Source organism: Helianthus annuus, chromosome 4 (assembly GCF_002127325.2).
Source record: "Helianthus annuus cultivar XRQ/B chromosome 4, HanXRQr2.0-SUNRISE, whole genome shotgun sequence".
NCBI classification, from domain to species: domain Eukaryota; kingdom Viridiplantae; phylum Streptophyta; class Magnoliopsida; order Asterales; family Asteraceae; genus Helianthus; species Helianthus annuus.
In genome coordinates, this window is record NC_035436.2 from 159,042,156 (window position 1) to 159,066,227 (window position 24,072).

Genomic DNA, 24,072 nt, shown 5'->3' on the forward strand with positions numbered 1-24,072 from the left:
GAAGATTTGAAATGCAAAAGTGGTTCATTAACTTGATGACTATAGTCAATGTTAATCAACAGTTTGATCTTCATAATTTTTCTTATATGATTTGCTGATTCATTAAGTTGAATTGCAAATTGTATTAGTTTGTGATAGTGTGGTTAAGTTTTGCAGGTTTCTGATCCTGTTGCTTCGGATAGCCAGGAGATAAATCAGAACCAGAGAAGATCTGAAATGGAGAAAGCCAGGAGTTGATTTCAATGGTGATAACGATTTCCAGACAGAGATCCCAGCATGATGATAGGGGGAGTCTGACGAAAGTTAGAGCCAGAGAATGATCCAGGCATATGATTCCAGGAGGAAATTCCTGAAGAAAAGAGTTAATTCCAGGCAGAGTTCCTGAAGAAGACCGAACAAGAGTGAAGAGCTGGAAATGATTGAAGACTCTCACTGAAGATTCCGTCAACATTCAAGGGGGAGTCTGTTGGTGCAGTTGTCTGTCGACTACATCTTAGTTCGAGTCTTAGGACAGGGTTGATCGTATTGTATATGTGTTTAGAGTATTAGGACCGCTTATAGGGTAAATGAGTCGGACCGCTTTTGTGACATTTAAGTGGACCGCCCATATGTCAACTGGTAGGTTCGCTCATATGGACATGTCCATATGAGTGGTTCCTGACTCCTATATATAGGTGTCATATGGGTGGTTCCAGGAGATAGTCTCCACGAATGTGTGTGTGAAAAAGCGAAGCTCTGTCCGAATTGTCTCCATGTGCTTGTAAACTGTTATAGAATCAATAAAGGAGACGTTAAAGTGTGAAATCAAGCTTTACGAAGACTAATTCAATGAATTCCGCCTCTGGATTAGTCTAAGACCTCTTCTGATCGACTCATCGGGTCAGCAAACGATCCTACAAGCTTATCGACTATATTTATTTCACGCTAATCTTATAATGGATAGGGTATAAAAAAAATTTCTAAATTTTAAGTTTCGACCTCAACCGATCTCACTGACTAGACTTATTAGTCCAGTTACTTTATACCCATCATTCGGGCTACAATGTGATTACTTTTCACATTACTTTTCTTGACCATGCTCGTGTCGCGTCATGATTAGGTTTATTTCAACCTTTCATTATCGAAAAAAATTATTTTCGGATGTATCGTCTTGCACTTATCAGTGTCAAGACCTGTATCTTTTAATATTTACTATGTAGATTGTTAGTGCATTAATGTCTATCGCCTTCGTCAATCCGAGCCGTAGCGAGAAACCGAAGAAATCAAGTCTTTATAGTGTGATATCTAGTCAAAGGCAAGGTGGCAATCTTGTAATTAATGAAAAGTTTATTAAAAGCCTTAGCCTATATATAGGGAGTGATAGTTTAAAGTTAAAGACTTTTGCTCCATTTGAAGATTTTAGAGATCCAAGTTTAGAGAGAGAAAGTCTAGAGAGAGAAAGTCTCTCCACGTGATTCTCGTTGCTTGTACACGTCATATCTTCAATAAAATCACGTTTCTAGTACGTTATTGTGTGTTCGGTCACGCACGTTCACGGATTCCGCACGTCGAACGTTCGTTACGCAATCGAACGGTGTCAAAACCGGTCCTACAAGTGGTATCAGAGCTAGGAGCTCGATTGCACGATCAAACACATTGATTCGTACCAGATTTCAGCGATTTCAGATCCGAATTTCATCATTTCTTCATCTTCTACTCATTTTTCACGTTTTTTACTGAAATTCGTCAAATTGAACGGGATTTTACGGTCCGAATCGGCTGAATTTTTGATATGTTGTGCGAAAATACCTGATCTATAACCCTACCAAGTTTCAGATCCAAATTCCAAGCCGTTTAGGAGTAATCGAAGATTTTCGGTTCGTTTTTGCGTTAAAATTCAGGTCCGCTTATACGAACCTTGAAGTTTCGCTTGTAAGGTTCGCTTATTCAGTCATGTAAGGTTCGCTTATTCAGTCCAGGTTCGCTTATTTGACACCAAAAGGTTCCGCTTATACAATCAATTCAGGTTTCGCTTTTGTGGTTTCCAATAGGTTCGCTTATTAGTCATCGTCATCATTGTGTCTGAACAATTAAACAGTTGTCGGCCATTTCAATAGTTGTCTGATAAAAAAATGAGAGGCCCAATGAGATAATTGTGATGATTTAACCGATTTGTTAGCTCATAGGTGCAAGCGAATTACATTATCGGTCCAATCATTGAAGTACATTAAACATTGTCGGCAACAATTCATGCACCGATTCATGTAATAGTGTCAGAAGTACATGTGAATCCAATGAATTGAATTGAGAAATGAAAGTTTGTCGATTATCTAAAATTGAGGTTTAAATAAATCTTTGTTGTCAGCCCACCAACACATCGGCCCAATCAGTTTTGTATATTCAAAATGTGGCCCAATCAGAATATAATGTTTGTTGAATGAATGTAATTGGAGTAAATTGAGGCCCAATCAGAATTAGGAATTGTGAAGTTAGATGTGTTTTGGTAGAGAAGTTGTCGGTTGAATTTGAAGGTGGTTAAAGTGGCCCAATCGTTGTGAATAATTTTGTCGATTCACTAATTGTTTTGTGATCAGATAAATAAAAAATCGGTCCAATAAAATCAATCAATTCAAAGTATATGCAGCCCTCTAGTTTGAAGGTCCAATTATGTGCTTCGAATAGTTTGATCTGATCAGTTAATTGAGGTCCAATCAGAAATTTGTTTTGAGGAATGAATAGTTTGTTAAAGTGTTAAGTCTTTGGCCCAATCATAATTGTTTGTCATTTAATTTGTGAGGCCCAATAGGATTGTGTTGAGGTTTAAAATTGTCGGTTAAGTGAAGTCTCAAAGGTGCATGTGAAGTAATAGTGCGGCCCAATCACTTTAATAATACATCAATTTGTGTCGGTTCAAGATTTGTTTGTGAGTATTATATGTGATAAGGAAGGACCAGTTCATCCTAAGCCCATATCTCGTGAACTTTTTGTTCAGGTTCATTCATTCAGTGTTCTCACGTCATCAACATTGAAACAAGTCCACGAATCTTCGACAACGAGTCTTAGATTGACTTCACACACACACTTTTACGCATTCAGTTCAATTAAAACTGATCGTTTTGTTTGATTGTTTGTTTGCAGGAGAAACGCGGTTTGTCAAACATCGAATACCCGTCCAAGCAAATCTTCACTCGATCCACTGTTGCTTTTGTGAATTTTTGTATTGTTTGAAAACTTGTTGTTGTGAATTTTTCATTACCGAACAATGGGTTCTGAGACTTATATTGCAATGAACAAATTTGATAATTTTACAGGTATCGAGGGAGAGTCTTCAAAAGAATTGATTGACAGGTATTGTCTTCTAGTTGTGGAGATGGGGAGATTGAAGATAACCAAGACCAATGAGGAATTGAAAGACAAATTGGCAAACGCATTGCCATATGATGAGTGGAGTACTTACTTGATGATGTTGAAGAACAATTCGAACTATGAATTTTTCAACCTTAGTGTCTTCATCGAGAAGATTCAAGCTCAAGAACTTGAGTTACAAAAGATTAGAAAATTTAGAAGACTGAGTCAAGAGAGAAGAGTAAAGCAGCAACTGATGAAGCAAAATTCAAATCTAAGGAAATTGTTCAAGAGGTAGAGGAGCAGGTTAAAGAAATTTCAGCTATCAAGGTGGAGAAGAAAGTTGAATCTGAAAAGATGACCGAGAAGTGCTTAAATTGTGAAAATCTGAAATTTGAAAATGCCAAACTCTTGAGGGATATAGAGAGTTTGTCATTAGAAAATGAAAATCTTAAAAAATCAGAAAATGTTTTGAAAAATCAAAAACAAAATTTAGAAAATGAAAAAGTAAAATTTGAGAAAGATTTTCAAAATCAAATAAAGATTTTAGAAGATGAGAAAGATATTTTTGGTAAAAATAATCTTGAAAAACAAATTGCAATAAAGTCTCATCTTGCTAAAATCATTCAGCTTGAAAAAGAAGCTGAAAGTGATCGAAATAAAATTGTTGAGTTAGAAAATAAATTGAAAGGTTTTGTGACTTCTGTACCATATGTGTGTCCAGAACCGATCAATTCTGTTTCAATAGTGACGATGTCACAAACTTTGACAATGTCAAAGTTGAAGATTGTGATGAGAAATCTGATGATGAAAATGAAAAAAATTGAAAAACAAAAATTGTTTTTGAAATTAAAAGAAAAATTTCAGAAAACTGTTCTACAATCGATTGAAAAGGGAGAATGCTCTAAGCAAGAACCTTTGAAGAAGAAAGTGGAACAAAAACAAAAAGGTAAAAATTTGAAAAATGTTCAAAAAGAAAATAAAAGCTCATCAGATCGATTATCCAATCGAAATCAAAAACCACAAAAATTGGAAAATGAAAACTCAAAAATTGTTGGTAATAAGTGGTGCAGGTCGGACCACAGTGCTCAAAAGTCAAATCCAGCAAGCAAGAGGAGAAAGGAATATCACCAAGCCAAACAATGCTATGATCTGAGCGTTTGGTGTGAAGGTGGTACATGGTACGATAACAGAGTGTGTTACCGATGCGGTTATCAGGGACACATTGCTGTTAACTGCCAAAGCTGGAATTATGAGACGAGAAGATGCTATAATTGTCAAATCAAAGGTCACATTGCCAGAGATTGCCCAATGAGATCAAATGAAAGATCGAGGGCTGTATCTCAGAAAAGGGTGATAAAGTCAGTCAAAGTCAAAGAAAAGCCCAAGGAACTGAAAGTTTCAGAACAGAAGGTTCAAGAACCTAAAGTTCAAGAAAAGAAAGTGAAGCTTTCTCAGGGGCAGAAAGACAGACTGAGGAAGAAGAGGAAGAAAGCGAGAGAGTATCTGGAGAAGATTTTGTCCTCGGGTTCACCGGTCGGTTCGAATAAGAGTTCTGATGAATCAACTCCCTCGACTGCAAAGTCAAGCAAGCTGAATTCATCAGATACAAATCTAAGGACGAAAGAAGAAAAGAAGAAGAAGAAAATGGTCGGCGATGAATCTGACGTGTCAAAGTCAGACAAGCCACCTTCCGGCGATGAATCTGGCTCATCATAGTCAGACAAGCCACGTTCAGGCAATGATTCTGGTTCATCAAAGCCAGAGGAGCCAGTTGTTGAGGTAAAATCTGAGAATTCAGGTTTAACAATGGATGATGAAAATTTTCCACCATTGTTGAACAAGAATTCGAAATCACCCAAGGACAGTCAGGCTTGGGTGAATCTGTTTAAATGAAAAACCTGACTTGCCAGAGTTCCCAGGTTGGTAAGCGTGGAACATGAATCGGCACATTTCTTGAGAAATTTCACTCTGGTGATTTTTCGCCTTACATGTGGTAAATCAGGGACATTAAATTGTACTTGATTTTCTACAAGTGATGTTTGAGATCTAAAACTGAAATTGTAAAATCTGTCATGTGGATGAAGAAAACAATGTGATGAAGTGACCCCGAATCTACAAATGATTGGTAAACAAACTAATTTTTCCGGAAAAACCATTTTGATTAAAACAAACTTAAGTGTTTTGAAATCATAATGGGAAAATAGTTTGTTGTCAGGGGGAGTTCTAATTGTTTACGCCAAATGGATGGCGAATTGAAGCGATTCGATATCATGTTGTCATTTTATCGTATAGTTTGTTTTCAAATTTTCCCAGAAAATCAAAATTGAAACATATTATGATTTTAGGGGGAGAAAAATTTTTAAAAAATTAGAAAATTTGAAAAAGTCAAAAACATTGAAAAATCAAAAATGAGTTTTTGTTGCATAAAAGAGGAAATGATAGTACATCAGTGGTCTATCACAACACGCTAAAGATATGTAATTTTTAAAAGTGATAAACAATCTTACTACGGATGTGTTGGTAGATTTTTGCACACTTAGTAAATTGAAATGAGATATAAACCTAAATTCAAACTTACTTAATTTGTGGGTAACTATTCTTGGATATATGGGTAACCCCCGAAATCTTGTTTGAAAGTCCCTCTTTCTGAGATACTAGGTCTTTATACTCAGTGATATCTGGGGTATTATACCGGGACTTCTGCTGTATGGAAATACTGACCTAGTCCCCGAATAATACTTTCTGCAAAATGCTTTGAAATATAAGCGCAGCCCTCAGCAAGTTGATAAAACAATAAAATTGATAATCACTGCTGTTGTAACAAAAGATCCTCTAAAAGTCGAAGCCGTCATCTCTCTGCGTATACGGAAGTATCGACCTGAGCTCTCACGGCCCTCGCAATTTACCCCTTAACAGATATCATCTGTGGTATACTCACCTGTAAGACTGAACATTGGGATCTGGATACGGGAGTATATTCAAGTGGAGTGATACACATTTAAGTTCAAATTTCTAAAACATTAATATCGTATCTCGAATCAATTGAAATTTGTGTGAAAATTTAAAGTGGACCAATATACTGACAATCTAGGTAAATTGCTTAAAACTTGAAATGTTTAAAAGCTTAATGGTGTTGGTGATATGTCTCAAAAACTGATATGATCCTCTTGCACAAACTCACAAAAATATGTTTGTACATATTTCATTTCTGCATTTAATTTCTGCTATTGCATTTATGTTTCATAGTATGAAAAATCCAAAAAGATTTTCGACAACTGATGTTGAAAAGCTGATATTCAAAATCTCAAAGGCTAAACAAGATGAACAGTTGGATTGGTTAATTGGTTTGAAATGTTGAATCTGATTTTGGAATGGTTCAAAGGTTGATAAATTTTAAATGTAAAAGGTTCTCAAATGTTTAGATGATTCATTAATTTGAATCACAATATCGTGTGTTATATGTTTGAGAATTTTGAGTGAATTCTTTTAGAGTCAAAATTATTTTGTCTTACGAGAGTTTGAGATATGTAGGTTTCTGATTCTATTGCTACGGAAAGCCAGGCGTTGATCCTAAAAGCACGGAAGCATGACGAAAGGGGGAGCCTGAAGAAAAGAAGTCTGATCGATAGGAAGAGCAATGGAAGCTCGAAGACAGATCCACGAGGATTTTGTTCGAAAAAGAGAAAGACAAGACGCTACGAGATTGACTGCGGCAATATCCAAGGGGGAGATTGTTAGTGCATTAATGTCTATCGCCTTCGTTAATCCGAGCTGTAGCGAGAAACCGAAGAAATCAAGTCTTTATAGTGTGATATCTAGTCAAAAGGCAAGGTGGCAATCTTGTAATTAATGAAAAGTCATTAAAAGCCTTAGCCTATATATAGGGAGTGATAGTTTAAAGTTAAAGACTTTTGCTCCATTTGAAGATTTTAGAGATCCATGTTTAGAGAGAGAAAGTCTAGAGAGAGAAAGTCTCTCCACGTGATTCTCATTGCTTGTACACGTCATATCTTCAATAAAATCACGTTTCTAGTACGTTATTGTGTGTTCGGTCACGCACGTTCACGGATTCCGCACGTCGAACGTTTGTTACGCAATCGAACGGTGTCAAAACCGGTCCTACGTAGATTCCTATCAGAATTCATATTTGTAAAAAGTTATTTCTTACTAAAACTAAATTTTAGTATGACGTTTTCTTTTTACTTATGTCAATTACTTTATATCAAGAAAATGACAACAAAGAATTTATCATTTTACAGTCTTTGTTTTATGCGGGGATTCTTAACTGGTTCCCTCGCTTTATCTAATTAACCCGTAGATTCTATCACTTAGCCTCGTGGGCTATTTCATTAGACTTTCACCTTTTTAAGGTGAGGTCTTTATAATCTATTTCTTTCTATTCATGACCCGTGGGTCATTTTGGTCCTGTAGACCTTTACACTGTTTATAACCCGAAGGTTATGATGATCCCGTAGATTCTTCTTTTTATATTTGAAATTCATTTGTTTTTATATTTTAAATTTATTAAGTGTGACTGTAGTCCGTATCTACAATCGTTTTCTTATGCTATCCGGCCTTACTTTGTATTTAACCCGTTTGACTTGTTCATGTGAAATCCATCACTTGTGAACAGTCAAACTTTGTTCTTTATTCACCCTATTCAACCTCACAATAGTTGAACATAATTATTAAAATTTCTGTTTGCGAAAATTTATAGTCTTTTAGTCATAAATCATAATCCGAGTCTTTTGACTTTCAATCCTCGTTCCCCTATCTCGGTTTACGCATCTGTTTGATTCCCTACCCATCAACCGGGTGAGTTAGTGAAGTCATCATTAATGCAACCACTTAGGTATGCATTAAGACTTCGTTTTGACTTGTTCGGTTTTCTTAGCGAAATCCATCGCTTTATTTAACCAGACCTTTATTCTTTATGTGACCATGCTTGATGGTCTTATAAATTATGAATGATGATTATCATCATCATCATCCTTTCTTCACTACGACCAAAGTTAATGACTTCAATCGTCTTTTTGTATGAGCAATACATTCGTTTCTATGACCTTACGGGTCATCTATCCTTTGGTTTTATATGCCCCTTTTTGTCAACCATGGCTCTTTCGTTCATTATGACTTATTTCACTATTTACTTGGGTCATTTATTTCTATACGCACCATACATCGTTTTATGGTTCCCTCGAAAACCATTTATACGAGTATGCCTATAAGATTTCTTGACCCCAAGATTCTTTTAACTCTTTATCCATCTCCACTTTACTACATCGGACATAAATATGCTCATTATAAGAAGCTCATGGTATCATGTGTTCACTACTTACTTGGCCAGAGTAAGCGATCAAAGCATGGTACGCGTGACCTTATTATAATTACCACATCAAGTCCCATGTAAGTAATCTCTTGATTTATTTTATTTAGTAAAATTTTATTTAATTGTCAATTAACAATTATTAGTTCTACCCGTTTTATCTTTGAACATTTTAAATGTCCCCTTTTTAAAAACATTTATACAATCGCATTCGTTGATGTGATCTTTATTTTTTTTCTCAACAGGATTTATATTGAGAATTCTTACTTGGATGATTACTCTCGTCCAAGTTTGTATTTAAACTAAATGCGGTTATTATCTTATTATTCACGACTGTGAATAATACGTAACTCTACTGAGTTTCTCTTGGAAACGTCGTCCTGGATAGATAACCTATCCAGGTTTCCATGTTTCATATTTTATATGCAACTGTCATTCACAATGTATTTGTTGCATATTACTGTTTATACTATAAGTTTAAGACGTGTACCTTGTAGATAATTGCCCTGATAACTTTCTTGTTCAATCTCTCATTCGAGATCGTTTCTTGATTCATGTCCTTAACATGTATGGCTTACTTGTCATACTTCAGACCATCTTTTCATCGTATCGATAGATCCTTAGACTCTCATCATCTTCAGATGCAAGGATCCTTTAATTTAAAACGTCTAGAATTGTTAGTAATGTTAACATTAACAAGCACTCGTATTATACTACAATGCTTTCTACGACACGTGTTAACACACGTAATTCGTTTAACTATATTGGTATTTTATCGCTTTATTTGGGGTAACGTGTTTTACACGATAACCCTATGTGTTGTTTTCAGCACTTTATATGTTAGACCGTTAATATACAGAATAACTTACCGGATTTTGCGATCAAGTCTCGAACCGAACACCAATCTTTATCAAGAGCATAAGGTTTAAGTACAAGCATAGTTTTTCCCCCACCATATTTGAATCTCTTAAACCAGGGCTCTGATACCAACTTGTACGACCCTTAGTCCAATTATAAGATTATTATATAAATTTCGACTATAATAGTGTATTTACGGTTAACCATACACTAAAAATACAGGTTCGTTAAAAAAATTTTAAGAATTAAAACATTTCCACATTTTATAAAACATTCGCCATTTAAAACGTGACGAATCATTTCGCAGAAGCTTTGTTCTTTATGTGTTCGGTTCTTCGTTGAGCTTAATCGTCCTCCGATAACTCAATTAGTACCTACATTTCACAAAACATGAAAAGAGTCAGTCATATGGCGCTTAAAACATGTCTAAACGAGTTCGCAACTGCATTTTTTTACAACCAGCACACTTTTGCAGTCATTTAGGTTGGTCGCGGGCCGCGAGGGCTCTAGTTTAACCCCTTTCTAAAGAATGTTCACCCATCAATAGGAATGTTCATTAAATAGTAGTAGTGTTCACTGAATAGTAGGGGTTTTTACTGAATAGTAGGAGTTTTCACTGTATAGTAAGAGTGTTCACTGTACAGTAGGAGTATTCACTGAACAGTAGGGTTTTCCAAATTATTCGACTCGTTCACGCATTTATCAAACAAACAAGTTTGTTTGACCGCTAATTCTCATGCACCTATTAAATTCAATAATGTTTATCATATTAGGTTCCAATCACGAGTTCATATCCATTCTTAAACCCATTTTCGCTCATATGCTTATTTTGACCCGTTAAGGGTAATTAAGCATATTTTAAGCACGAATCGCTTTCATTCGCTTCTAATTTCATATGTCCACATTTTTTTTTATCAAATGATCTCCCACCACAACTATATTTGTGGTGGATTCAATGTGGTGATCTATATAATCCGAGTTTTACTCCTCAGATTGTTAAATTACGGCAAAGACTCATATAGAGTCATTTGACCAAAAATTTACATCTTTCGCTTTTTATACTTATTCTAAGTATTTAGTTAATCATAAGCCTCGTTTCCAAATAACCTTTAAAGGTCATTTGTTCAGTTACGCTTACAAGGGCGTTTTGGTCCATTTTAGCCTTTCATTTACGATGAAGGACTTTAGAAAGCATGTTTGACCAAAATTCTTCTTTTTAACTATGAATTTGTTTGAAAAGTCATTATGTTTTTTCAAACGCAATGTCTACTATTTGAAACATTCGGTTTACATATTAAAGTAACCAAATGTCTATTTTTACTTTATTTAACACTCATTAAACCTTACGTTCTAAATGAGTGTCATCCTATTACACATACCTGGCTCGGATCAATATATTGACCCGTTTTTCCTACCCTTCTTTTATAACCGCTAATTCATAGCAATACTAATATCCATTTGATATTTACTCCTGAAATAATATAACTCGACAATAGTCATTAGTCGATATTGTCAAAAGGTAATATCTTCACCTTTTGACCCATTTAGTCTAAGTGACCGAATTTATTGGCGAGATGATGTTTATTACTATCTCGTCTACATGACTCGCTCCGGTTTACACCGTATGGTCAATTTCCTTATAAATCGTTTATTGACTCTTTTGATCCATTATAACTTACGCTATAAAGTGTCTTTCACAAACTAACGGTAATCGTCAACGAGTGATCGAATTACCGTTTTACATTTATTATTTGTTTTAGTTTACCTTATAAGGTAATTATTCAAAACTCGTTATTTATTAGTCCTTTCATGACTAAATAACCGTATTAGCTCTTTTTAACCATTAAACATGGTTTATCTTTATTGTCTTTTGTTCCGAACCGCACATGTCGTGTCGGAACATCAGAATTCAAACAAGACTTTATATTATTCAGAACCTATAAAATCAATAGATAATAAATAAATAGAGTGTAAGCTTTACTTACCTAGCATCCAAATTATGATTTTCCTTCATTCTTGACTCGTTTAACCCGCTTCATTCCCAAGCTTCCACCTAGCTTGTCAAGCATCAAACTATCATTGAAATTTGTAAGATGGTTAGATTTGTCATAATCATTTACGATTATTCCGTCCTACGATTCTTATGTCAAATTTTTCATTCGATCATATCATTGATCAATTATCCGATAAGCATCATTCTTATGTTACCAGTTTAATCATTTTAACACGTGATGATATTAGCCATCATTATAATCAAGAATATATCATCATTTTCATTTTATCATACCACCCGTTTCCTAGTAAGTATGATCATGTACTTGAACACACTATTTTGTTCAAGTATTTCTTGATTAAAATTGTATATGATGATCCTGAACACAATTATATCATCAAGTTCTTCCTACGGTTAAAACCCACTTAACCTAGTGTGGTAAATCATCCAATCCTTCAATTCATAGCATGTTATGTATGATTTTCACTTAGGGTTTTGTTCCTAAGCAAATATACATCACTAATCTAACCATAGCTTCTCTAATCCATGCCTAATTCACGATTAGGATGATTATCCAATTTTTAAAACTTCACGAATCATCAAGATTTTACATACCTTATGATCCTCTTGTTCGGGTGATCGTTAATTCACGTTCGGTTGTGAATTTGAGCTTCGTTTGGCCCTTAAATCGGAAGGATTTGTTGAAGGTTAGGGTTTGGCTCCATGGGGAGCTTCCCCTGCTCGATCTAGTACACACACATATGTGTGTGTTTGTGTTTTAATTTGTTTAAATAACCTTTCAGGTTATCCCACTTTAACCCCTCGTGCTTGATTCATTATTAAGTAGGCCACAACCTATTTATTTTAATAGCAATGTTCTCATTTACTAACTATGTTAAACATTCCTAGTTAACTCAGTGAGCCTGGGGAAATTATGACTAAGTTTATTTTGAGTCCCGTTAACTCGGGCCTTCTATAAACTTTATTTAATCAAAAGCCTTTATACTATTTTTATTTAATATTAGGTTTATTAATTTAAAAATCCTAATATTCACTGGGTTAATTTTACCACTAACGGTACTTTACCCGTCTTTTACTATTAGCGTGGTTTGATTACCAAACCCATTTTCGGGGTGTTACAATTTTGGACTCCATTATTATAAATAGCATCAAGCAAGAGTTGATCTTTAATGGCATGCCACCAAACAAGAATATCACACCAAAAAATAGGACGCCACTAACAAGCTTCGTCTAAAAAAAGACGGGGTTTATGTAGGAAAGTTGGCATCTAGCTAAGGTATTCAAAGGTTCAAAACGCCAAAAACAAATTCAAGAAGAAGAGGCTGATGACAGTGAAGATTTGGATGAGAAATTAGATTACCGTTTTTAATTTTTTTTTCTTTTTCATTTTATATTGTTTTGTTATCTAATTATCTGTTGTTTGTTATCTAATTCTCTACTAATAAAATACATTATTATATTAAACGCCAAAAACTACAAACACCAAAACGCTAATAGTATGAAAACTGTGAGAACAGGTGCTGGCAAAGCACCTTGTCAATGTATTAAACACCAAAAAAATTGGCTAAACGCCTTAAAAACATTTGGTCTTATTATAATCTTATGAAAATATTAATGACTCGTGTTATACGACGCCATAAAAAGCCAAAAAAATGACCAGAGAAACGCTATAAAGCCAAAAAAATTATCTATGTGACATAAAAACAATTAACCCAACGTCACAGATCTAAGAAAAAATAAAATGCCAATTAGTTAATGAATATAATTAACGCCAAAATAATCTTATACGCCAAAAATGTAGCAGCATGTTACGCAAAATTAGGAAATAAAAGAAGATTGAAAAGACAAAAAAACCCCTCACGCCCTGATCATATCCCGCGCCACGTGTTAGGCCAGGATGCGTTCTCACCTTTCTCAAACTTTAGGGTGTTTTCTCCTGATCACGTACCCATATATATATATATATATATATATATATATATATAGGGAGAGGATCATGAGAAAACTACATATAAATGAGAAAACTAGAAAACTAACTAAAAAAAAAGCTAAAAAACATACCAATTTTTTTTTACAATTTTTATAAAAAATCGCTAGTTTTTATATATAAAAAAATTTCAAATTTTTTTTTGTTGTACTGCATATGTGCATTATATATGTACTATACATGTGCACTATATCCGTATTAGTTAGTTTTTTAGTTTTCTCATTTAAACTAGTTTTCTCATGATCCATCCCCTATATATATATATATATATATATATATATATATATATATATATATATATATATATATATATATATATATAGGTTTAGGTTCATTTGTGAACAACCCCTTAATTGTGAACACTAGTGAACTAATCCTAGCCTTTGATTACCAATACACAAGTGTAAATCAATGGCCAAGATTTGATGATGAAAACACACTAGTGTATTTTACGATTAGATGATGTAAATCAATGGTCAGGATTTGTTCATTTAGTTCACAAATACACTAGTTTTCACTCTAGAACCCCACCCTATATATATGGGTGGGTTTAATAAAAAATCTCAGAAAAGTGAAGAACCCGGGAGCTAAACATTGAATATGTTAAAAATATCATCAAAAATTCAATCTAACATGTAAAAGATTAATTTTTTACTATATATATTTGTATATATGCAAATAGATAAATTATATATATGTGTATATATATACACATATAGGGAAAGGGTAAAATGAGAACCACATTGAGTTGTGAGAAAATTTTACCCTTTCCCTATATGTGTGTGTATATATATATAATATAGGGCAGTTATAGAGAGAAATCTCTATTGAGTCAAGAAACCAAACAAATTTAAATCCAAACAAATTTAAATAGATGGATACAAATATGCCACGTGTTACACTTTTTGATGTAACGCTTTTTACATATTAGATTGAATTTTTATAAGGATAGTAACAAAAAAGTGTTACGCTTTCTGATGTAACGTTTTTTACTATAAATATGACGCATTGTAAATGTTAGATTTGACTATGAACATAAATCTATTTACATATTTGTATAAATGGGGGAGGTTCATTTGAGAAGAAATTAAATTGAGCAGAAAAAAGAATAAAGGGTATATTTTTAAAACATTAAATTGTTTTTCTTTCATCTCATTTATTATTATCTTTAATTAATTAATTAGTCATAAATACTATCATCCTCCACACTAAAATTTTTGCCTACAGACATCAAAATTTATCACACACGTTTTGAAATTTATCCTACGCATATTAAAATTTATCCTACACAGCTCGTAATTCATCCTACACACCTCGTAATTCATCCTACACACCTTGTAATTTATCATACACTTTAATTTTTTGTCTTCTTTGAAAAATATATATTTTTTAAAATAAGTTACAATTTAATGTAATTGGCTATTAGACCATGTGTACTTGCAGGTGGTATAGCGCGCACCCCCCCCCCCATGGCGCCTTATGGCGCCGACGAACACCACCCTGGTGGGCGCTATGTGGCGGTTTGGGTCAGGGGTCGTGAAAATTATAACGGATCTTGTAACACCCCAAAAACGGGTTTGGTAATCAAATCACGTTAATAGTAATGACGGGTAAAATACCATTAATGGTAAAAATTAACCCGGTAAATATTAGGAATTTAAATGAATAAACTTAATATTAATTAAAAGAATGATAAACACCTTGAGGAAAAACAAGGCATATAAAAGGCCCGAATTAACGGGACTTGAAATAAAACGGGTCCCAAACCCATTAAGTTAACTAGGAATAATTAACCTAGTTGGTAATATGTGATTAAGTGATAAATAAGGAATTATAGCCTACTTAGTAACAAACCAAAACAAGAGGGGCTAAAGGTGGGTAATTAGGAAGTGTTTTAATTAAAACGTTTATAAAAAAAACTAAAACACACACATAGGTGTGTGTGTTCGATTGACCAGAGCAGGAGAAAAAGGGTGATGAACCCTAGCTCAATAATACCTTCAATTGGAGGATCAATCGAGGGCCAAATTCAGATACGAATATACACAAATGATCACCTAATCATGGGAATCATGAGGTATGTTGAATTTTAATTGTAACGCCCCGCGTTTTCACACTTCCTATATTTAGAAACCATCGCTTGTAAATCTATTTTTGGAAACTCCGTGGTCTTGAAATCGTTCTTTCATTAAAAGCGATGTAAAATCCGAGACTTGGATTATAAATAAAGCTCGTATTTTGTAAAATTCATGTTGTACATACTTTATTCATGCTCATACATTCAATTTCATGAAACAATTGATACTTATTCGTGATTCTTGGAAACTATGTGCTAAACTTGTAAATACGTGAAACTTATGCATAAAACGTGTTCTGAACGTAAACGATATTTAAATACGACCTTCATATGCTTAATTATACTTTGATTATGTTCATCATACTTAAAATGGCCTTAAACTATGCTAAAATGGCGAAACTAGTCCTTAAAACACCCTAAATGCCCAAAATAACAAACTAGAGGGGCCTAAGTGTAATAAATTGAAACTTCAGGCCACACCTCCATACCAGCCGCGTAAACTTATGTCTATGTTTACGCGGGCCGCTTGGCCATCCCCAGATCAGAATCCCAATTCAGCTCGCGACCAGGTTCGTTGTTGAGCGGGATTTTCATGTTTAAACCAAGTTTTAGCATTAATTATCCCCCCCCCAAACCAACCCTAATCACTTCCCTATAAATACCCAAGGCCTCCCAAGTCATTTACACTTTACAAACACTCTCAAATCACTCTCAAGCTCCCAAAATCGTAGCTACAAGTTCAAGTTCGGACAGATTCATACCTTCATACAAAAGTGAGCATAACTTGCTCAAAACTCAACCAAATCACTTGATTCTTCTTTCTAATTGCTTGGATAATCTTTGGGTTTGATTCCTTGATCTCTCCTTGGAGAAATCAGACCTGGAATTGCCCTAAAAATGTCCATAAACTTTTTGTTGTGTTTTAAATTCTTTCAAAGCTTGTTTAAACTTATCAAACTTGAGTCTAACTCATCTCAAACCTATGTCCTAATGCTTACAACCTATCTTATGGTTGGTTAGGCTTAAAAACAAGGTTGAGACATACAACATCAGAGGTTAAACCTCAAATAATTTCTGTTTTGTTTAGGGTTTTTAACCCACAAGTCATGTTCAAGCTTCAAACTTGATATAGGAGTGATTATGGAACAACTTGGGTTGTCCAACATAAAATCCCCACATGACTTGATGATTTCTCATAGCTTAGATTGTTTACATTCTTGTACTAATCTTAGTTCATGACCCTCCTTGTTTGTTGTTACAACAAGTGTAGTGGTGAACATATACGAGGTGCCTAAATGGAAGCTTGTTCTTCCTACCTCCTACATGACTTCTATGACACATTTTGAGACACCTAAATGAAGATGTAATCTTCTACCTCATGCTTGAAATACTTGAACATTTGAACTTAATAATATGTATATAATATATGTAATATATATAAACACATAATCCAAATAATCGAATCTTAGATGATGAACTAGTGTTCATATGTCCAAGTAGTCAAGTACTAGATTATATCATCCTATAGTATGATAACTTGTTATGATTCTAATGGAACCTTGTTCCATGAAACCATAAAAACTCCTTGGAGTACATAGTGTCAAGAACAAGTATCATATGTATTAGATGATTATTTTCACATGTTATTCTCATATGTTATTTTCATGTTGTTTTATTTCGAATCTCGACTCTAAACATACTTGAACTTTAACCCTTACACATTCAACCTTCTAACCTCATCAACTTCGTCACATTGGGTAATCGGAAAGCATATGCAAATTTTGTGAGTACACTCGACCCATTTACATTTTAAACCACTTTTGGGTTGTAACATGTTACCATACAAAAAATTACACTCACACACACTTAAACATACTTTGTGAACTCAATCCGTTATACATGCTACTTGTTATGCTAGATAATACATGCTTTATGTCATTACTATGTTATACCCTCGCTTAACAATTATAGCGCTATAGGAGTAGCACACCACCCGACGAGGGTTTGTTAAGTCAATATACTATACGGTCTCGTCACTTTTGTGGCGAGGGATGCTAAATACTAGTGGACACTTTGGGTTTAGACGTAATGTTATGCATGCTAGTTACCTTGTATACAAATTGCCATGTGGATTCGAGTAAAATGCTTTATACTTATACTATACTATTTAAACCTTGTGTACTCGCCTTTGCTTTTGCATTGAATTTTATTTTAACATGTTACAGGTTGATAACGATGATGCTACGAAATGAAGTAGCAATGACGCCTAGATACACATATAGACGTTTAGGTTTCAATGTTATATAAATTTTGATTATGTTATTATGTATTTCTTTTGAAATTGTTGTTATTTGAATTTCCTTGTATTGTTGACAATTTGGTTTATGAAATGAAATCGGTTTATTAAATATTGACACAAGTAGCGTTACGAAGTCTCTTACAATCTAGTTCGTCTCACTCCAATGTTTCCGCCATCGGTTGGGGTGTGACATTAATGTTTGGTCATATTTTGAATTTATGATGAACACCCAAAATCGAAGATTCTGTGATGAATGTTGTATATATGAGTGATATTGGGTTGAATCTATGTCTTGGAACAAACCCTAGATGCAAACTTGTAGGATTGTGCCATAAACTAGTGATTACTCAATTAATTGAGTATGAGCTAAGTGGGTTTTTGACTAAATAGTAAAAATGATGATATGCATGTGCTTAGAATCATCATATTTGATAGTTGGAGCTAAATACTTGAACAATTTATAAGTTTGAGTGAATGCTCATATATGACTTGAAATGGGTTTTGTATATTATGATGAAATTAGAGATTTTGTTCATGTAAGTAGGTGTCGGAATCATGATATCTACTAATTAATATGTAAAACTTGATTGTATTAGATGTTCGGGTGAATGTCTAATGGTATGGTGAAACGGGTTTTTACATGAAAATGGAAACCTTTAGTTCTTGCTTAAAAATGAATAATTAGATTTGATAATCTAGAGCTAAGTTAACTTGGTGTTATTAATAGCATGAACTTAGACTTTAAAAGTAGTTAAAATGGTGGCGTAAAAATAATGCCTATCGGATACTTGACAAGTGCTTAAATGAATTGTCGAGTTTCATAATATAATCATGTATGCTAATAGGCAGTTTGACCTTTAAAAGTCAAACTGACCAAAATGAAATTAAATGGTGAATTTGGATGTAAAATCCGTAAGATGGAATAGTCAGAATTAATGATGACTAATCTAACCGTCTTACGAATTATGATGATGATAGTTTGACTCTAGCTTAGTTTGGGAAAGAAGCGGGTCAAACGGATCGAGTACGCGGAAAAGAGCATAACCAGATGCAAGGTAAGTAAATCTTACACTCCCTTTATAGAATGCCTAATTATAATAAAGGTTATGTATATGTTAAGCTAAAGTTAGAAATAAGATGTTCTGATGTAGATTGATACGGGTCGGAACAAATGAAGATAATGAAAAACCATAATGAATGGTAAAAAGGGGTAAAATGGTAATTAAGTCATGCAATGACGAACAAACTAGTAGTTTTTGGAAATGTTACCTTATGAAGTAACTTATAATGAGAAAAAGGGTAAAATAGTTAATTAGTCACGTGTTGATAAATGTAAGTTTTAAGTTCAAAAGATACCCTATGGCGTAAGCCGAAATGGGTAAAATATGTAAGAAAAAGGATCTTGTGGTAAAATCCTAAATGGGTCGGATGTGCAAATTGGAAATTAAAAACCATGTTTGTTATAAAGGTAAATGTTTGGTCATATAGGCCAAACGGGTCAAATGATGGTAGTAACACCATTTGACAATATCGACTAACATTGGTTGTTAAGTTATATGTTCACAGGTGTGAACAGAAATTGGATACTTGCGTCGCTATAAAGTAGCGGCTAATTAAAGTGAGGTATAAAACGGGTCTATATCTTGACCCGAGCCAGGTACGTATAAATAAGTTTTAGTTAAACATATGAGTTTGGTCAAATAGGTAGCGGAAGTCCTTCGTCATAAAATGAGGGACTAAAGTTGACCAAAACATCCTTGAAGGGTAAAATGGGCAAACAACCTTTAAGAGTTGTTTAGAAATAGGCATTTTGATAAATTGAATCCTTGGGAAAAGTGTAAAATGGAGATAGAATGTAAAATAAAAAGAAGCGTGATTTAAGCTTGAAAGTGTTAAATACCCTTAACGGGTCAAAATGAGTAGATGTGTAAAACGGGTTAAGATTTGCATAAGAAACCCGTAATTTGAACCTTGCATATTAGTAAATTGACATAACGTGATATGCATTATATTTTAAAGGTAATAAACAAGTTTGTTTGATAAGATCACGAACGGGTCAAAAAATGTCATAATTGAATTTTAAGCCGAGAGCTTGAAATCTAAAATTTTGTGAATTCAGATGTCGGTTTTTTACTCCATGAGATGGAGAATTAAATTATGAACGCTTAGGAAAAAGAATCACGCAAAACAGACATCTAGATCAAAAGATATGCATGTTTTTGTGAAGTATAAGTTGGAAATTTTGAGCTGGGAATCTGCAGCTTCAATTCAAAACACATTCTGTCGAAAGAGGGCCTTGGCGTCGCGCGACGCCCAAGGGGAAATACCGTCGCGTGCGGCGATGGGGTAAAAACTTGCAGTTTTTGTTTATTTTGTTTGTTTAACCTATTTACCTTGTTGTGCTTGTTATTTAACTATCAAAACTAACTTTTAAGCTGGTTTTGATCATAGGTAAATGTCAAGGGATTCCCGGATGAAGATCAAGCTCAACGAAGAACCGAACATACGAGATTAAAGCTTCCGCACGGCGTTACGTCGTAACTTTTAAACGATGATGTAACGCCCTAACACGTTTTAACCTATGATTCGCAGCGGAAACTACATACCTAAAAATTTCCTTCATGATATTCTTTCTTTCATTTAAATACATTAATCTCTTTTTATAAATTAATCCAAAAACTAACATACATGTCTCAATTAAGTGACTACGTACACACCCACATACAATCCATGTCTTGACTCGATCTTCAACCGTGTACGCTTCTAGATGAAACATCCAAACATGTATAGCCTGCAGTCACCACATTCAAACAGATTATTAGCAACCGGTGACATAATACAAAAATCTTAACACAAGCATAATAGCGCGTCAACATATCATGCTTTTTCTTATACTAGCCCCTTCATCCATCCATTCGATTTCTCGCATCGGATTGTTGAGTCAACCTTCACTTCCTTTGTTATCATGCCTATACTTCACATTAATTCTCAATAGAAAAACGATTAGTACATTAGCTTCCATTTATGTGAACATGTCCTCAAATACACATAACTCATCTTATTCATTCAAGCATAATTTCATTATGTAAATTCCCTTTCTTACCCAAACCTAATCGAATCTCCTTCTTAACCACTTCTAACCCATTCTATTAAAACTTAACTTAGTAATAGTATCGATCCATATCTTCTTACATTGCATTCAACAATTAACATATATCATAAATACATTACCAAACTAAAGGGTAAGTTCGGAGTTCACTTACCTTGCGCGTCCGTATTCTCGTTCGCTTACTTGATTGAGTCTTCTTAGTCCGTTAGCTTTCAATGCTCCCATCCATCTTGACATGATTCCTATACACTCATGTCATTACATTCACATTCTTATTAGCATATATGCTCATACATATGAACAACCATATCAAATTCACATCTAACATACGACCTACATGAAGCATACTCAACATCATTAATTCATTTAAACAAACATAAGGTATACTCGACATCATCCCTAGATAATCCTCACATGAACTATATCTATTTACCCATCACTTGCATACAATTTCACTTATTATTGTCTTTTAGACATTTCATCAAACACTTGGTGTGCGTACTACTTCCTAAGCATAATGTACAAGTATTTCATGTTTTTCTTCCTAGTTATCACTTTCATTCATCAATACAAGTAAACATCATACAAAATTATATACCATACTCAATCTATATACATGTACACATCACATACTACACATTTTCCCAATCAATTTCATACCATTTCATGAATTAGACATAAACCCACTTAGCTAGGTGTAGTAAATCATCAAAATACTCAATTTATAGCAATTTACTCAAAATCTTCACTTAGGGTTCGTTCCTAGGCAAGCATACATTGTCAATTTGGCCATAACCTAAACAATTCATACATAATTCACTACTTGTGACGTTCATCAAGATTTCTCAACTTCATTAAACATCAAAATTCAACATACCTTATGATCCCCTAGCTTGGGTGATCGTTAATTCATGTTCCTTCTTGAATTTGAGCCTCGATTCATGCTTCAATTGATTGATATATGATGAACTAGGGTTTGGCTCTCTAGAGCCTTCCCCTGATCACGTACAGAACACACACGAAATGTGTGTTTGTGTGTGTGTTATTTTCATTTATCATAACAACTTTCAAGTTATCCCACTTTGGTCCCTCATGTTTCGTTTAAATCAAATAAGGCTACAACTCTTCGCTTACTACTAACGAGACCAATAATCAACTAGGTTAATTATTCCTAGTTAATCCTCATTTTTCAGGTTAACTTTTCTCATTAACGGTACCTTACCCGTTTCTTAATGGTAACCGGGTCTAAATTACCAAACCCGTTTTTGGGGTGTTACAGATGAACTCAATTACATTATGTTGTACTATTTTTAAACTGCAAAAGTTTTAGTAAACCCGTATTTTATATGTATGTGTATTTGTAAGTACACATTTAATTGTCATTATTAGTACAAAAACCCTTTTATAAATTATAATAGTAAGGGTGTTACAGATCTTTTTTGTTTTCTTTGGAGATTGTACCGTTGAAAAATGGTTAGTTTAATAAAAAAATATTTCTTAAATTTCTTAAATCTATATATATATACATGAAACAAACCTCATATACAAACCATTCTACCATCCTACATCCAACAAACTCACAAAAAATACTCTTTGGAATGTCTTCGCCTCCGTCAGAAGGTTCGTTCATCGATCTCTACCAAAGATATTTTTTCCTACGACGAGGAGGAGTAGCGGTACGAGTGCGTGTGCCCTATAGGTTCAAGCCATGCATCAAGTTAACTTTTTTTTTCTTTGCGCTCGATATTGAGGAGAACATACATTGTCCGAGACCGTGAAGTCATAAATGAGCATTTAATGAAGAATTATTTCGATCCTACACCAGTTGACGACCCCGATGTTTTTAGGCATCGATTTCGGCTGAGCCAAAGGTTATTTTTGCTCATTAAGGATGATTTGGAAGATAAGTATGACCACTTCAAGCAAAAAAATCGACGCGAGAGGATATCTAGGATTCACCGTAATTCAAAAGGTAACATCCGGGTTACATGCACTCGCCTATGGAAACACGTAGGACATCAACGACGAGTACTTGAACATGGCGGAGAAAACAACACGTGACACCTTGAACTATTTCTAATATGGTATATTTTTACTTACTCGCATAACTTATATTTTATTTTAAAAAATAAATACGTTTATATATAATTTATAATTTTTTAGGTATATGCCAATTATATGGAAAACATTACTAGAGAAACCCTAGTTGGAAAATATACGAGGTGCATTTAGAAAAAACATGGAATACCCAGCATGATTGGTAGTTTGGACTGTTGTCAATGGCGTTTCTATAATTGTCCAACTGCATAGCAAGGTCAATATACACGCGGTGACCAGAAAGGGCCAACGTTGGTTTTACAAGCGGTTGCCTCTTACGACCTTTGGGTTTGGTCGACCTTCTATGGTCTCGCCGGGTGTATGAACGACATTAATACTTTTGAGTTTTCACCATTGCTTGAGGGTTACATTTCAGGTATGATATTGAAAGCCAGGTTTCATGCAAATGGGAAAGACTATGAGCATGGATACTATTTGAGCGATTGTGACAACTCGCACTTTTGAGGTTAGCACCTTTCATTTTCACGTTTATGTTTCAAGCTCTGTTACATGTCACCTTTATTTGTTATGTGTTAAAATTGATTTATTGTGTCTATGTTATACATATTAGTTGTTTCCTTTGTTTACGAAACTCAACTCACGGCTCGCAATAAAACCCGAACAAACCGACACCCCATCCCCTTTTGGTTTCGTTTGCGGCCCAACACGGATCAACCCGAACACCCTTAAGTGTTCTATGGTGCTTGTGGCCCTAAGAGTTTTCGACCCACATAACAAACCCAAACCGCCACCCCTCCATTACGTCTTGTTGGCCCAAACCGAACCCACCCCCCTTTACTCTTCACTCTCGGCCCAAACACCCTCTCTAGCCCAAACCGCCCCAAGCCCAACTCCCTTTAGTTTGCGCATGCATGTATATGCGTACAACATGTGTGAATCAAAAAAACAAGAAACCCTAGATCACCCCCTCTTCTTTCTTGGCGATCGACAGACCCCCCCCCAATCGTGATTCCTCTC

At 34.5% G+C, this 24,072-nt stretch overlaps 1 long non-coding RNA gene across 1 annotated transcript; it reads right to left on the reverse strand.

Annotated features, from left to right (window-relative positions):
• Positions 1-20,511: 20,511 nt before the first annotated feature.
• LOC110934956 lies at positions 20,512-21,989 on the reverse strand. The gene is made up of 3 exons (XR_002588748.2): positions 21,875-21,989; positions 21,152-21,239; positions 20,512-20,679 (listed from the first exon to the last, which is right to left on the reverse strand). It is a non-coding gene; the product is annotated as an uncharacterized LOC110934956 (long non-coding RNA).
• Between the last annotated feature and the right edge of the window lie 2,083 nt (positions 21,990-24,072).